Below are 16,522 nucleotides of genomic sequence, written 5' to 3'. Positions count from 1 at the left end.
ATATTTTTAGGTTAGGGTATTGTAACAGGTCAGCACAACACAATTAATTGGCAAACATCTGGTCTTGAATTTAACTGATACTTTATGTCATACATGTAAATGTTTTCTGATCTTTTCCATTCAGTGCAAGGAGGATATAGTTTAGAATAGGCACTGGAAATTTAGAGTTGCTGACTTGTGAAGGTTGTTCAAAATCTCTTCATTGTGAAATCAGAAAATAAACAATAAAAAAACTTTGTTGATATTCTTGATGTTAAGTAACTACAAGTATCTTGAATATGGATATAAATGGATGATGAGAATGATAACACCTCTGGTAAATAATTTTTGTTCAAGCAAAATTTTTCATCACTAAAAACATGTTTCATAGTGAATAGAAATTCTATAAGGTAAAGTATTGAGTTCAGGATCCTTGGATTGCAAATTGAGCTCACCTAAGGTAAGAACACCTCTCAAGTAACTGATATTAAGCCGTGTTTCTTGAGTGAGAATCATTTCAACATCTGCCCATGGTAGTCACGAAAATGACACAGGACCAGGTAACTTTTAATGTCTCTCCGTGATGTTGCTGCTTATCCGTAAAAATCACCTTGAAAGCTTCATGTTAATTTTCTTTGTCTCAGATATTCAGGAAATATGTGTAGCTTTGTATGTGCCTGAGCTGTTCATTGCATTGGTGGGCCCCACAGGAAGCAGAATTGCTACCCCCTGCTTCAGCAAGGTAGCACCAGGAAAACAGACAAAAGAAAAAAAGGCCACATTTGTTCAAAGTCAGTCTCCAGCTGTCCTGTGTAATGGACGGAAACCACAGCTCCCTATCCACATCCAGGCCCCACAGACTTTCCTGTGGTTTACCCTAGACACTTTTCAAGGTGTTGGAGGGTCCCTGTCTGTTGTAGAAGGCAACTAAAAGGGGGGGGGGGGGGGGGGGGGCTGGAAAGCCTCTCCTCTCATTTTCAGTTTTCCAAAAGAAGGAACAGAGAAGGGGGCCAAGTGAGGATATTCCCTCTAAGGCTCAGTCCTCTGTTCTTAATGCTACCTCGCTAATGTGGGAAATGGCGAATATGTTAAGAAAAAAACAATAATATGATATAGTGGTAGAGGATGTGTGGATCAGGTATTTGCTTTGAAGAGTGTATGTGAGAAATACTTAGAAAAGCAAATGGATTTGTATGTAGCATTTATGGATCTGGAGAAGGCATATGATAGAGTTGAGAGAGATGTTCTGTGGAAGGTATTAAGAATATATGGTGTGGGGGCAAGTTGTTAGAAGCAGTGAAAAGTTTTTGTCAAGGATGTAAGGCATGTGTATGTGTAGGAAGAGAGGAAAGTGATTAGTTCTCAGTGAATGTTGGTTTGTGGCAGGGGTTTGTGATGTCTCCATGGTTGTTTAATTTGTTTATGGATGGGGTTGTTAGGGAGATGAATGCAAGGGTTGTGGAAAGAGGGGCAAGTATGCAGTCTGTTGTGGATGAGAGGGCTTGGGAAGTGAGTCAGTTGTTGTTCGCTGATGATACAGTGCTGGTGGCTGATTTGTGTGAGAAACCGCAGAAGCGGGTGAGTGAGTTTGGTAAAGTGTGTGAAAGAATAAAGCTGAGAGTAAATGTGAATAAGAGCAAACTTATTAGGTACAGTAGGTTTGAGGGACAAGTCAATTATGAGGTAAGTTTGAATGGAGAAAAACTGGAGGAAGTGAAGTGTTTTAGATATCTTGGAGTGGATTTGGCTGCAGATGGAACCATGGAAGCGAAAGTGAATCATAGGGTGGGGGAGGGGGCAAAAGTTCTGGGAGCGTTGAAAACTGTGGAAGTTAAGAACATTATCTCGGAAAGCAAAAATGGGTATGTTTGAAGGAATAGTGGTTCCAACAATGTTACATGGTTGCGAGGCGTGGGCAATGGATTGAGTTGTAAAGAGGAGGGTGGATGTGCTTGAACTGAGATGTTTGAGGACAATATGTGGTGTGAGGTGGTTTGATCGGGAAGTAATAATAGGGTAAGAGAGGTGTGTGGTAATAAAAAGAGTGTGGTTGAGAGAGAAGAGGGTGTTTTGAAATGGTTTGGTCACATGGAGAGGATGAGTGAGGAAAGATTGACCAAGAGGATATATGAGTCAGAGGTGGAGGGAACGAGGAGAAGTGGGAGACCAAATTGGAGGTGGAAAGATGGAGTGAAAAAGATTTTGAGTGATCAGGGCCTGAACATGCAGGAGGGTGAAAGGCGTGCAAGGAATAGAGTGAATTGGAACAATGTGGTATACCGAGGTCGACGTGCTGTCATTGGATTGACCGAGGGCATGTGAAGCGTCTGGGGTAAACCATGGAAAGTTCGGTGGGGCCTGGATGTGGAAAGGGAGCTGTGGTTTCAGTGCATTATTACATGACAGCTAGAGACTGAGTGTGAACATGTGGCCTTTGTTGTCTTTTCTTAGCGCTACCTCACGCACATGAGGGGGAGAGGGGGAGGGGAGTGGGTTGTTATTTCATGTGTTGCAGGGTGGTGATGGGAATGAGTAAAGGCAGACTATGAATTATGTACATGTGTATATATGTATATGTCTGTGTGTGTATATATATGTGTATGTCTGTGTGTGTATATATATGTATACGGTGAGATGTATAGGAATGTATATTTGTGTGTGTGGACGTGTATGTATATAGATGTGTATGTGGGTGGGCTGGGCCATTTCTTTCGTCTCTTTCCTTGCACTATCTCGCAAACGTGGGAGACAGCGACAAAGCAAAATAGAAAATAAAAAATATATAGAGGTTTGGATGGTATTGCAGTGGAATTTATTAAAAAAGGGGGTGACTGTATTGTTGACTGGTTGGTAAGGTTATTTAATGTATGTATGATCATGGTGAGGTGCCTGAGGATTGGCAGAATGCGTGCATAGTGCCATTGTACAAGGGCAAAGGGGATAAGAGTGAGTGCTCAAATTACAGAGGTATAAGTTTGTTGAGTATTCCTGAGAAATTATATGGGAGGGTATTGATTGAGAGGGTGAAGGCATGTACAGAGCATCAGATTGGGGAAGAGCAGTGTGGTTTCAGAAGTGGTAGAGGATGTGTGGATCAGGTGTTTGCTTTGAAGAATGTATGTGAGAAATACTTAGAAAAGCAAATGGATTTGTATGTAGCATTTATGGATCTGGAGAAGGCATATGATAGAGTTGATAGAGATGCTCTTTGGAAGGTATTAAGAATATATGGTGTGGGAGGCAAGTTGTTAGAAGCAGTGAAAAGTTTTTATCGAGGATGTAAGGCATGTGTGCGTGTAGGAAGAGAGGAAAGTGATTGGTTCTCAGTGAATGTAGGTTTGCGGCAGGGGTGTGTGATGTCTCCATGGTTTTTTAATTTGTTTATGGATAGGGTTGTTAGGGAGGTGAATGCAAGAGTTTTGGAAAGAGGGGCAAGTATGAAGTCTGTTGTGGATGAGAGAGCTTGGGAAGTGAGTCAGTTGTTGTTCGCTGATGATACAGCGCTGGTGGCTGATTCATGTGAGAAACTGCAGAAGCTGGTGACTGAGTTTGGTAAAGTGTGTGGAAGAAGAAAGTTAAGAGTAAATGTGAGTAAGAGCAAGGTTATTAGGTACAGTAGGGTTGAGGGTTAAGTCAATTGGGAGGTAATTTTGAATGGAGAAAAACTGGAGGAAGTAAAGTGTTTTAGATATCTGGGAGTGGATCTGGCAGCGGATGGAACCATGGAAGCGGAAGTAGATCGTAGGGTGGGGGAGGGGGCGAAAATCCTGGGAGCCTTGAAGAATGTGTGGAAGTCGAGAACATTATCTCGGAAAGCAAAAATGGATATGTTTGAAGGAATAGTGGTTCCAACAATGTTGTATGGTTGCGAGGCGTGGGCTATGGATAGAGTTGTGCGCAGGAGGGTGGATGTGCTGGAAATGAGATGTTTGAGGACAATGTGTGGTGTGAGGTGGTTTGATCGAGTAAGTAACGTAAGGGTAAGAGAGATGTGTGGAAATAAAAAGAGCGTGGTTGAGAGAGCAGAAGAGGGTGTTTTGAAATGGTTTGGGCACATGGAGAGAATGAGTGAGGAAAGGTTGACCAAGAGGATATATGTGTCGGAGGTGGAGGGAACGAGGAGAAGAGGGAGACCAAATTGGAGGTGGAAAGATGGAGTGAAAAAGATTTTGTGTGATCGGGGCCTGAACATGCTGGAGGGTGAAAGGAGGGCAAGGAATAGAGTGAATTGGAGCGATGTGGTATACTGGGGTTGATGTGCTGTCAGTGGATTGAATCAGGGCATGTGAAGCGTCTGGGGTAAACCATGGAAAGCTGTGTAGGTATGTATATTTGCGTGTGTGGACGTATGTATATACATGTGTATGGGGGTGGGTTGGGCCATTTCTTTTGTCTGTTTCCTTGCGCTACCTCGCAAACGCGGGAGACAGTGGCAAAAAAAAAAAAATATATATATATATTTTATATATATATATATATATATATATATATATATATTTTTTATTTTTATTATACTTTGTCGCTGTCTCCCGCGTTTGCGAGGTAGCGCAAGGAAACAGACGAAAGAAATGCCCCAACCCCCCCATACACATGTATATACATACGTCCACACATGCAAATATACATACCTACACAGCTTTCCATGGTTTACCCCAGACGCTTCACATGCCTTGATTCAATCCACTGACAGCACGTCAGCCCCAGTATACCACATCGATCCAATTCACTCTATTCCTTGCCCTCCTTTCACCCTCCTGCATGTTCAGGCCCCGATCACACAAAATCTTTTTCACTCCATCTTTCCACCTCCAATTTGGTCTCCCTCTTCTCCTTGTTCCCTCCACCTCCGACACATATATCCTCTTGGTCAATCTTTCCTCACTCATCCTCTCCATGTGCCCAAACCACTTCAAAACACCCTCTTCTGCTCTCTCAACCACGCTCTTTTTATTTCCACACATCGCTCTTACCCTTACGTTACTCACTCGATCAAACCACCTCACACCACACATTGTCCTCAAACATCTCATTTCCAGCACATCCATCCTCCTGCGCACAACTCTATCCATAGCCCACGCCTCGCAACCATACAACATTGTTGGAACCACTATTCCTTCAAACATACCCATTTTTGCTTTCCGAGATAATGTTCTCGACTTCCACACATTCTTCAAGGCCCCCAGAATTTTCGCCCCCTCCCCCACCCTATGATCCACTTCCGCTTCGATGGTTCCATCCGCTGCCAGATCCACTCCCAGATATCTAAAACACTTCACTTCCTCCAGTTTTTCTCCATTCAAACTCACCTCCCAATTGACTTGACCCTCAACCCTACTGTACCTAATAACCTTGCTCTTATGGGAAATATATATATATATATATATATATATATATAATTTTCCAAAAGAAGGAACAGAGGGGGCCAGGTGAGGATATTCCAAAAAAGGCCCAGTCCTCTGTTCCTAACGCTACCTCGCTAACGCGGGAAATGGCGAATAGTTTAAAAGAAAGAAAGAAAAATATATATATATAGATCCCTGGGGATAGGGGAGAAAGAATGCTTCCCACGTATTCCCTGTGTGTCGTAGAAGGTGACTAAAAGGGGAGGGAGCGGGGGGGGCTGGAAATCCTCCCCTCTTGTTTTTTTTTAATTTTCCAAAAGAAGGAACAGAGAAGGGGGCCAGGTGAGGATATTCCCTCAGAGGCCCAGTCCTCTGTTCTTAATGCTACCTTGCTAATGCGGGAAATGGCGAATAGTTTAAAAGAAAAAAAGAAATATATAGATAAATATATATATTTTTTTTTTATACTTTGTTGCTGTCTCCCGCGTTTGCGAGGTAGCGCAAGGAAACAGACGAAAGAAATGGCCCAACCCCCCCCCATACACATGTATATACATACGTCCACACACGCAAATATACGTACCTACACAGCTTTCCATGGTTTACCCCAGACGCTTCACATGCCTTGAATTCAATCCACTGACCGCACGTCAACCCCGGTATACCACATCGCTCCAATTCACTCTATTCCTTGCCCTCCTTTCACCCTCCTGCATGTTCAGGCCCTGATCACACAAAATCTTTTTCACTCCATCTTTCCACCTCCAATTTGGTCTCCCTCTTCTCTCGTTCCCTCCACCTCCGACACATATATCCTCTTGGTCAATCTTTCCTCACTCATCCTCTCCATGTGCCCAAACCACTTCAAAACACCCTCTTCTGCTCTCTCAACCACGCTCTTTTTATTTCCACACATCTCTCTTACCCTTACGTTACTCACTCGATCAAACCACCTCACACCACACATTGTCCTCAAACATCTCATTTCCAGCACATCCATCCTCCTGCGCACAACTCTATCCATAGCCCATGCCTCGCAACCATATATATATATATATATAGATGGGGATAGGGGAGAAAGAATACTTCCCACACATTCCTCACGTGTCGTAGAAGGCGACTAAAGGGGACAGGAGCGGGGGGGCTGGAAACCCTCCTCTCCTTGTATTTTAACTTTCTAAAAGGGGAAACAGAAGGAGGAGTCACGCGGGGAGTGCTCATCCTCCTCGAAGGCTCAGATTGGGGTGTTTAAATGTGTGTGGATGTAACCAAAATGAGAAAAAAGGAGAGGTAGGTAGTATGTTTGAGGAAAGAAACCTGAATGTTTTGGCTCTGAGTGAAACGAAGCTCAAGGGTAAAGGGGAAGAGTGGTTTAGGAATTATCTTGGGTGTAAAGTCAGGGGGTAGTGAGAGGACAAGAGCAAGGGAAGGAGTAGCACTGCTCCTGAAACAGGAGTGGTGGGAGTATGTGATAGAGTGTAAGAAAGTAAACTCTAGATTCATATGAGTAAAACTGAAAGTTGATGGAAAGAGATGGGTGATTATTGGTGCATATGCACCTGGGCATGAGAAGAAAGATCTTGAGAGGCAAGTGTTTTGGGAGCAGCTGAGTGAGTGTGTTAGTAGCTTTGATGCACGAGACCGGGTGATAGTGATGGGTGATTTGAATGCAAAGGTGAGTAATGTGGCAGTTGAGGGAATAATTGGTATACATGGGGTGTTCAGTGTTGTAAATGGAAATGGCGAACAGCTTGTAGATTTATGTGCTGAAAAAGGACTGGTGATTGGGAATACCTGGTTTAGAAAGAGAGATATACGTAAGTATACGTATGTACGTAGGAGAGATGGCCAGAGAATGTTATTGGATTACATGATAATTGATAGGCTCGCAAAAGAGAGACTTTTGGATGTCAATGTGCTGAGAGGTGCAACTGGTGGGATGTCTGATCATTATCCTGTGGAGGCGAAGGTGAAGATTTGTAGAGGTTTTCAGAAAAGAAGAGAGAATGTTGGGATGAAAAGAGTGGTGAGAGTAAGTGAGCTTGGGAAGAAGAGACTGAGTACAGAATGGAAAAACATGAGAACAAAGGAGGTAAGGGGGGTGGGGGAGGAATGGGATGTATCTAGGGAAGGAGTGATGGCTTGTGCAAAAGATGCTTGTGGCATGAGAAGCGTGGGAGGTGGGCAGATTAGAAAGGGTAGTGAGTGGTGGGATGAAGAAGTAAGATTATTAGTGAAAGAGAAGAGAGAGGCATTTGGACGATTTTTGCAGGGAAATTATGCAAATGACTGGGAGATGTATAAAAGAAAGAGGCAGGAGGTCAAGAGAAAGGTGCAAGAGGTGGAAAAGAGGGCAAAAGAGAGTTGGGCTGAGAAAGTATCATTAAATTTTAGGGAGAATAAAAAGATGTTTTGGATGGAGGTAAATAAAGTGTGTAAGACAAGGGAACAATGGGAACATCAGTGAAGGGGGCTAATGGGGAGGTGATAACAAGTAGTGGTGATGAGAAGGAGTGGAGTGAGTATTTTGAAGGATTGTTGAATGTGTTTGATGATAGAGTGGCAGATATAGGGTGTTTTGGTCGAGGTGGTGTGCAAAGTGAGAGGGTTAGGGAGAATGATTTGGTATACAGAGAAGAGGCAGTGAAAGCTTTGCGGAAGATGAAAGCCGGCAAGGCAGCGGGTTTGGATGGTACTGCAGTGGAATTTATTAAAAAAGGGGTGACAATATTGTTGACTGGTTGGTAAGGTTATTTAATGTATGTATTACTCATGGTGAGGTGCCTGAGGATTGGTGGAATGCTTGCATAGTGCCATTGTACAAAGGCAAAGGGGATAAAAGTGAGTACTCAAATTACAGAGGTATAAGTTTATTGAGTATTCCTGGGAAATTGTATGAGAGGGTATTGATTGAGAGGGTGAAGGCATGTACAGAGCATCAGACTGGGGAAGAGCAGTGTTGTTTCAGAAGTGGTAGAGGATGTGTGGATCAGGTGTTTGCTTTGAAGAATGTATGTGAGAAATATTTAGAAAAGCAAATGGATTTGTATGTAGCATTTATGGATCTGGAGAAGGCATATGATAGAGTTGATAGAGATGCTCTGTGGAAGGTATTAAGAATATATGGTGTGGGAGGCAAGTTTCTAGAAGCAATGAAAAGTTTTTATCGAGGATGTAAGGCATGTGTACGTGTAGGAAGAGAGAAAAGTGGTTGGTTCTCAGTGAATGTAGGCTTGTGGCAGGGGTGTGTGATGTCTCCAAGGTTGTTTAATTTGTTTATGGATGGTGTTGTTAGGGATGTGAATGCAAGAGTTTTGGAAAGAGGGGCAAGTATGCAGTCAGTTGTGGATGAGAGAGCTTGGTAAGTGAGTCAGTTGTTGTTTACTCATGATAAAGCGCTGGTGGCTGATTCGTGTGAGAAACTGCAGAAGCTGGTGACTGAGTTTGGTAAAGTGTTTGAAAGAAGAAAGCTGAGAGTAAATGTGAATAAGAGCAAGGGTATTAGGTACAGTAGGGTTGAGGGTCAAGTCAATTGGGAGGTGAGTTTGAATGGAGAAAAACTGGAGGAAGTGAAGTGTTTTAGATATCTGGGAGTGGATCTGGCAGCGGATGGAACCATGGAAGCGAAGCGGAAGTGGATCATAGGGTGGGGGAGGGGGCGAAAATTCTAGGAGCCTTGAAGAATGTTTGGAAGTTGAGAACATTATCTCGGAAAGCAAAAATGGGTATGTTTGAAGGAATAGTGGTTCCAACAATGTTGTATGGTTGCGAGGTGTGGGCTATGGATAGAGTTGTGCGCAGGAGGATGGATGTGCTGGAAATGAGATGTTTGAGGACAATGTGTGGTGTGAGGTGGTTTGATCGAGTAAGTAATGTAAGGGTAAGAGAGATGTGTGGAAATAAAAAGAGCGTGGTTGAGAGAGCAGAAGAGGGTGTTTTGAAATGGTTTGGGCACATGGAGAGAATGAGTGAGGAAAGATTGACCAAGAGGATATATGTGTCGGAGGTGGAGGGAACGAGGAGAAGAGGGAGACCAAATTGGAGGTGGAAAGATGGAGTGATAAAGATTTTGTGTGATCGGGGCCTGAACATGCAGGAGGGTGAAAGGAGGGCAAGGAATAGAGTGAATTGGAGCGATGTGGTATAACGGGGCTGACGTGCTGTCAGTGGATTGAATCAAGGCATGTGAAGCGTCTGGGGTAAACCATGGAAAGCTGTGTAGGTATGTATATTTGCGTGTGTGGACGTATGTATATACATGTGTATGGGGGGGGGGGTTGGGCCATTTCTTTCTTCTGTTTCCTTGCGTTACCTCGCAAACGCGGGAGACAGCGACAAAGCAAAAAAAAAAATATATATATATATATATATATATATATATATATATATATATATATATATATATATATATATATATATTTCTTTCTTTCTTTCAAACTATTCGCCATTTCCCGCATTAGCGAGGTAGCATTAAGAACAGAGGACTGGGCCTTTGAGGGAATACCCTCACCTGGCCCAATTCTCTGTTCCTTCTTTTGGAAAATTAAAAAAAAACGAGGGGGGAGGATTTCCAGCCCCCCGCTCCCTCCCCTTTTAGTCGCCTTTTGCGACACGCAGGGAATACGTGGGAAGTATTCTTTCTCCCCTATCCCCAGGGAATATATATATATATATATATATATATATATATATATATATATATATATATATATATATATGTATATATATTTATTTATTTATTTATTTATTTATTTTGTTTTGTTGCTGTCTCCCGCGTTAACGAGGTAGCGCAAGGAAACAGAAGAAAGAAATGGCCCAACCCACCCACATACACATGTATATACATACACGTCCACACACACAAATATACATACCTATACATCTCAACATATACATATATATACACACACAGACATATACATATATACACATATACATAATTCATACTGGCTGCCTTTATTCGTTCCCGTTGCCACCCCGCCACACATGAAATAACAACACCCTCTCCCCAAATGTGCATGAGGGTAGCGCTAGGAAAAGACAACAAAGGCCACATTCGTTCACACTCAGTCTCTAGTTGTCATGTAATAATGCACCAAAACCACAGCTCTCTTTCCACATCCAGGCCCCACAGAGCTTTCCATGGTTTACCCAGATGCTTCACATGCCCTGGTTTAATCCATTGACAGCATGTCGACCCCGGTATACCACATTGTTCCAATTCACTCTATTCCTTGCACGCCTTTCACCCTCCTGCATGTTCAGGCCCCGATCACTCAAAATCTTTTTCACTCCATGTTCCCACCTCCAATTTGGTCTACCACTTCTAGTTCCCTCCACCTCTGACTCATATATCCTCTTGGTCAATCTTTCCTCACTCATTCTCTCCATGTGACCAAACCAATTCAAAACATCCTCTTCTCCTCTCTCAACCACACTCTTTATATTACCACACATCTCTCTTACCCTATTATTACTTATTCGATCAAACCACCTCACACCACATATTGTCCTCAAACATCTCATTTCCAGCACATCCACCGTCCTCCACACAACTCTATCCATAGCCCACGCCTCACAACCATATAACATAGTTCGAACCACTATTCCTTCAAACATACCCATTTTTGCTCTCCGAGATAATGTTCTCGACTTCCACACATTTTTCAACTCTCCCAAAATGTTCGCTCCCTCCCCCACCCTATGATTCACTTCCGCTTCCATGGTTCCATCCGCTGCCAAATCCACTCCCAGATATCTAAAACACTTCACTTCCTCCAGTTTTTCTCCATTCAGACTTACCTCCCAATTGACTTGTCCCTCAACACTACTGTACCTAATAAGCTTGCTCTTATTCACATTTACTCTCAGCTTTCTTCTTTCACACACTTTACCAAACTCAGTCACCAGCGTCTGCAGTTTGTCACATGAATCAGCCACCAGCACTGTATCATCAGCGAACAACAACTGACTCTCTTCCCAAGCTCTTTCATCCACAACAGACTGCAAACTTGCCCCTCTTTCCAAAACTCTTGCATTCACCTCCCTAACAACACCATCCATAAACAAATTAAACAACCTTGGAGACATCACACACCCTTGCCACAAACCTACAATCACTGAGAACCAATCACTTTCCTCTCTTCCTTCATGTACACATGCCTTACATCCTCGATAAAAACCTTTCACTGCTTCTAAGAACTTGCCTCCCACACTATATATATATATATATATATATATATATATATATATATATATATATATATATATATATATATATATATATATTCCTTCTGTTTCCCCTTTTAGAAAGGAGGGTGGATGTGCTGGAAATGAGATGTTTGAGGACAATATGTGGTGTAAGGTGGTTTGGTCGAGTAAGGAATAATAGGGTAAGAGATATGTGTGGTAATAAAAAGAGTGTGGTTAAGAGAGCAGAAGAGGGTGTTTTGAAATGGTTTGGTCACATGGAGAGAATGAGTGAGGAAAGAGTGACAAAGAGGATATATGTGTCAGAGGTGTAGGGAACGAGGAGAAGTGGGAGGCCAAATTGGAGGTGGAAAGATGGAGTGAAAAACATTTTGAGTAATCGGAGCCTGAACCTGCAGGAGGGTAAAAGGCTTGCAAGGAATAGAGTGAATTGGAATGATGCGGTATACCGGGGTCGACGTGCTGGATTGAACCAGGGCGTGTGAAGCGTCTGGGGTAAACCATGGAAAGTTTTGTGGGGCCTGGATGTGGAAAGGGATCTGTGGTTTCAGTGCATTATACATGACAGCTAGAGACTGAGTGTGAACGAATGTGGCCTTTGTTGTCTTTTCCTAGCGCTACCTCGCGCACATGCTGGGAAGGGAGTTGTAATTTCACGTGTGGCGGGATGGCAATGAGAATGAATAAAGGCAGACTATGAATTATGTATATATCTGTGTATATATATGTATACGTTGAGATGTATAGGTATGTATATTTGCGTGTGTGGACGTGTATGTATATAGATGTGTATGTGGGTGGGTTGGGCCATTCTTTCGTCTGTTTCCTTGCGCTACCTCGCTAACGCGGGAGACGGCGACAAAGCAAAATATGATATATAATATAATCCTATGAGTCCACGGGGAAAAGGAAACACCATAAGTTCCCAAATGCACTTTCATGTAATAATCACATCATCATGGGAGACACAAGAGAGAAATATAAGTCATTTGATATACATTTTTTTTTTTCATTTTCCAAAAGAAGGAACAGAGAACGAGGCCAGGTGAGGATATTCCCTCAGAGGCCCAGTCCTCTGTTCTTAACGCTACCTCGCTGACGCTGGAAATGGCGAATAGTATGAAAGAAAAGAAAGAAAGATATACATTGAAGAGACGAAGCTTGGACGACATTTGGTAAACATGCGTCATATATTTCGAATTGCCAGCTGGGCATGTTAAGAAATAGGGGTTGTGGACTGAAAAGATTCCTCTGTCAGCTGGGTTGGCGCTACGGAGTTCCCCTGATGTGACCCCAAAGGTATGTATACGGTGGTTGCATCTACCAACTGCTAAGATCTCTCGGCCCTCTACTGTTTTCCCCAGGTGTTTTGACAACCATTGTGATTTTTGGATATCTTTGTTCTTTTTTCCTCTGAGCCCAGAGGGATCAGCTTTATTGGTGTCAAGTTGAGGATATTAACCTCACTTTGAGGAAAGATCTGCTGTGGATGGGCGTACTTCATAAAGCCCGCCTTTATGCGAGATGAACGTTGCGCCCTACACCAAGGTCACTGTGTAACCATCGCCTGGCAGTGATGCCGAGGATTAAAGATTTTAACTCCAGTGTTGACATCACTTGGCGGGAATAGGTAAAAGTATGAATGCGGGTAAGACTGCCTTTAGAACAGGAGGGGAAGAGCTTTGCCACAACTTATTTTTTGATAATAGGTGAATGCGATTTATGACCACAAATTATTTTTCATGAGATGAAAGGTGGAATATTTTAAATCAATTATTATTGAATTTTATTTTATTATTGATAGTTATTGATGCTTTTTTTTCTAAAGAATTTCCTTTACATATATATATATATATTGCATTGAGAAATATCTTTGTTAATATTTGGCGGCAAAACTTATTGTTTGAATGAAAGATATTCCTAGGCCCAATTGAGTTCAATTCCACAATGTTTGAAGTATAAAAAAATCATGCAATGTTCTACGTTATGCATGTAACAAGCAATTTAGTGTTGGGTAATGGTAAATCACGCATGACGCCATAAGTGACGACGGGAGCTTTGCTTGTTTCAGTGGCACCGAGTACTGAGCCGCACGGCTTGAACAAAGATCGCCAATTTGACCATTCTAATTGAAAGCTTTACTTGCATTTTTTATTTGCCATCTGTTTCTCGTAACTTTAATGATAATGAGAATAACGTGAAGCTGTATCCCACTACACTGGCTTCTGTACCCGACCTAAACTTGCTTTTGTAACCCAATTACATCTGCGACTGTAGTTTAATGATAACCAATTTGATGTTGCTATGCCTCATACGAAATCGTAAGGTGCCCCCAAACTCGGAAAACTTACTGTATTGTGTACGAGCTTTAGTGAATAAGATCCACATTAACAGAAGTTTGTTTCAATAGCTTCCTGAGGTCTGATTTACACTTCCAGTGAGGAGGAGGATGTCAATCCAAGATTATTGAGATAAAAGTACCCTTCTGTAGGAGAAGGAACTTGCCAATGGAATATATATATGGACATACATGATGAATATTTATTATAACGAGATCACATCAAATTTTGCCGACCATTGACGACAAAGGTTCAATTAAAGTCAACTAACTTCTTTCGCCGAGGAAGTGCACCATTTCCCTGCTACTGAGTGAAGCACAGCCTCGAAGCTGCAGAAGCCTGGTAAAAAGCGTCCTGGGGTTACATATGATAACATATTTGGCTTCCCGGGTACTGGAGAAGCCGCATAGAAGGGCCTTCAAGTTATATATAATAGTTTGTTCGTCTTCCTGAGTACCATGCGAGCCCCATAGAGGGGGTTCTCATAGGGGAGAAAATATGAGTATATGACGCTTGCCCTACTCCACAATGTTCGCTTACATTCTTTGACAGACATAATTCGCTTTGCTCCATAGAGCTGGCTGCTTGTGTGCTTTTGTTATTGCGTTGATCATGTGATTTAAGGCAAGCACTGCTTCAGGTGGTTATTGCGTGGCCGTTATGATATCCGTTTCTTTCCATACACTTCGAACCTTTGGAAATCTCTATCCTTCTCATGTCTCTCATAACAATCAAAGTCTCCACCTATGTAAAGGAAATATTTTATATTTCCTACAAATTCCTATGTTCCTCAATTCTTCCTCTCATAAACTCTTTCATATTTCAATCATTACCTAAAATCTATGCTAGCATTTGAATTTAGACTTGTTTATTTCACAAATAACATTACGGAAGCATAGAACGTTTATCAAAGCAATGATATATACATGTTACCGGCGTGGGATCTTGATCCCATTGTAAATATAAACCTAGCTTTAGGCTCGTATAGTCAACCCAAGTTGTTTGTTCTGTGTTGCTCCGACATTGTTGTTCGTGACGCCGCCTAGGGAAATCGCCTCGTAGAATTAAGCTGCTTTTTTTTTCCATTCTCACGTATTGAGTAGTTGGAGGTCGAATACTGAGGCAGCTGGAGAATAGCAGAAGTAAGTGAAGACTCTGTGTTGTCGACTTTATGTGTGGCTGGCGGAGTTATGTACATGAAGGAAGAAGTGCGAATCTTGGCTTAGTGGACAACTTGGTGTGGTGGGCGATGTGATTTTGTCCATAGTAATTATTATGAAGGTAGGCTCTGCGGGGCGCAAGGAGGCAAATTTATTTAGTTTTCAACTCGGGTATGATATGGTATTCGTCAGCTTAGGGGAAGGTGATTTGGGTTCCTCAGATCACAATCATCACATGAGAACACTGTGTCCCTGTGTAGACCCACCGGTATAGTAATATTAAGCCACATGAGGTAAAGGTACTTAGAAAATGAGTGAATCTCTTTTGCAATGGTAGTGTTACCCTTACCGGATATACAGTGGATTTTGAGTTACTTTGTAATTCCTAAGAAGGCAATAATGGTGAGGACCACATTGGAAGCAAGTGGAAGTATACTTCATGTGCTAACCTTGGTGAAATTATGATTTTTATATTACTATGTTAACTCACTTGTATATTACTATGTTAATTCACTCGCATAGTGGTACAAAAATCTTGGAAACTGTGATTGGTTCACATGAAAGTAGGTTATACATGTCTGAAATCAATAGAGCCTATGAAAACTTCCTATTCGTTGGCAACTATCAAATTGTAAGTAATGGTTAGCATTTGCAAACGTCTTTAATGGTTCCTTTGAATTATTCAGATGAATCCAAATGAAAGTGTAGTAATACCAAGGGAAGTAATTACTTGATGGAATGGGTTAGATTAAATGAAGATTATTTCCAATAGGATAGTCATTAAAGGAATTATTTGTATCACCTGACCAATTCCTGTCAGCTTGATTTTCCATGATAAACACCACTGAAAACCGCATTGAATTTTGTGTTAAAACCATTCTCGCATCAAAGCAATTGATACATATGGAAGTATGGTATTTGTATATGATACAAGGGAATTTTATTGATAAGGCATACACAGAAGTTGGGGTTTGTGCCTATATTTCAAGAAGTAAGTACTTCCAGATATCAACACCAGACAGTGTATCTCCAAGCAGTATCCTTGTAATATGCTCCTACATCTCCTGTTTGTTTAATCTGTGATATTTCTAAGCCTCCTACACTTTTCTTCCATGTCTATTAGCTCCTCCATCCCCATGTTCCCTCCATTTTATGCCAATATTCCTAGACACTGGAGTACAAGAGGATTGTAATAGATTTAGTAAACGGTAATATCTACGCCAGAAGAATCCTGTTCAGTGAAGGAATCTGTGTTAACATTTCCTTGCTACCTCTGTATTGATTATGATTTTGTTTTATGATATCCATTTTGATGATGTAACACCATTTCTTGCTGGTGTTTCAGAAAAATTATATTCTTCAAGGTTAATTTTTTATGAAAACAAAGATATTACATGACAGCTAGGGACTGAGTGAGAACTAATGGGGCCTTTGTTGTCTTTTCCTAGCGCTACCTTGCACACATGAGGGGGGAGGGGGTTGTTATTCCATG

At 41.8% G+C, this 16,522-nt stretch overlaps 1 protein-coding gene across 1 annotated transcript in view; it reads left to right on the top strand.

Moving 5' to 3' along the window:
* Positions 1 to 14,874: 14,874 nt before the first annotated feature.
* LOC139748309 (uncharacterized) overlaps positions 14,875 to 16,522 on the top strand; it is a 69,727-nt gene continuing 68,079 nt past the window's right edge. The window contains exon 1 of the mRNA XM_071661319.1: positions 14,875 to 15,012. The gene's annotated coding sequence lies outside the window, so the exon portion shown is untranslated. The remainder of the gene's footprint in view (positions 15,013 to 16,522) is intronic.

This window comes from Panulirus ornatus, chromosome 73 (assembly GCF_036320965.1).
Source record: "Panulirus ornatus isolate Po-2019 chromosome 73, ASM3632096v1, whole genome shotgun sequence".
Classification (NCBI taxonomy): Eukaryota; Metazoa; Arthropoda; class Malacostraca; order Decapoda; family Palinuridae; genus Panulirus; species Panulirus ornatus.
The sequence above is the reverse complement of the archived record's forward strand: the minus strand, read 5'-3'. Positions and strand labels throughout refer to the sequence as shown.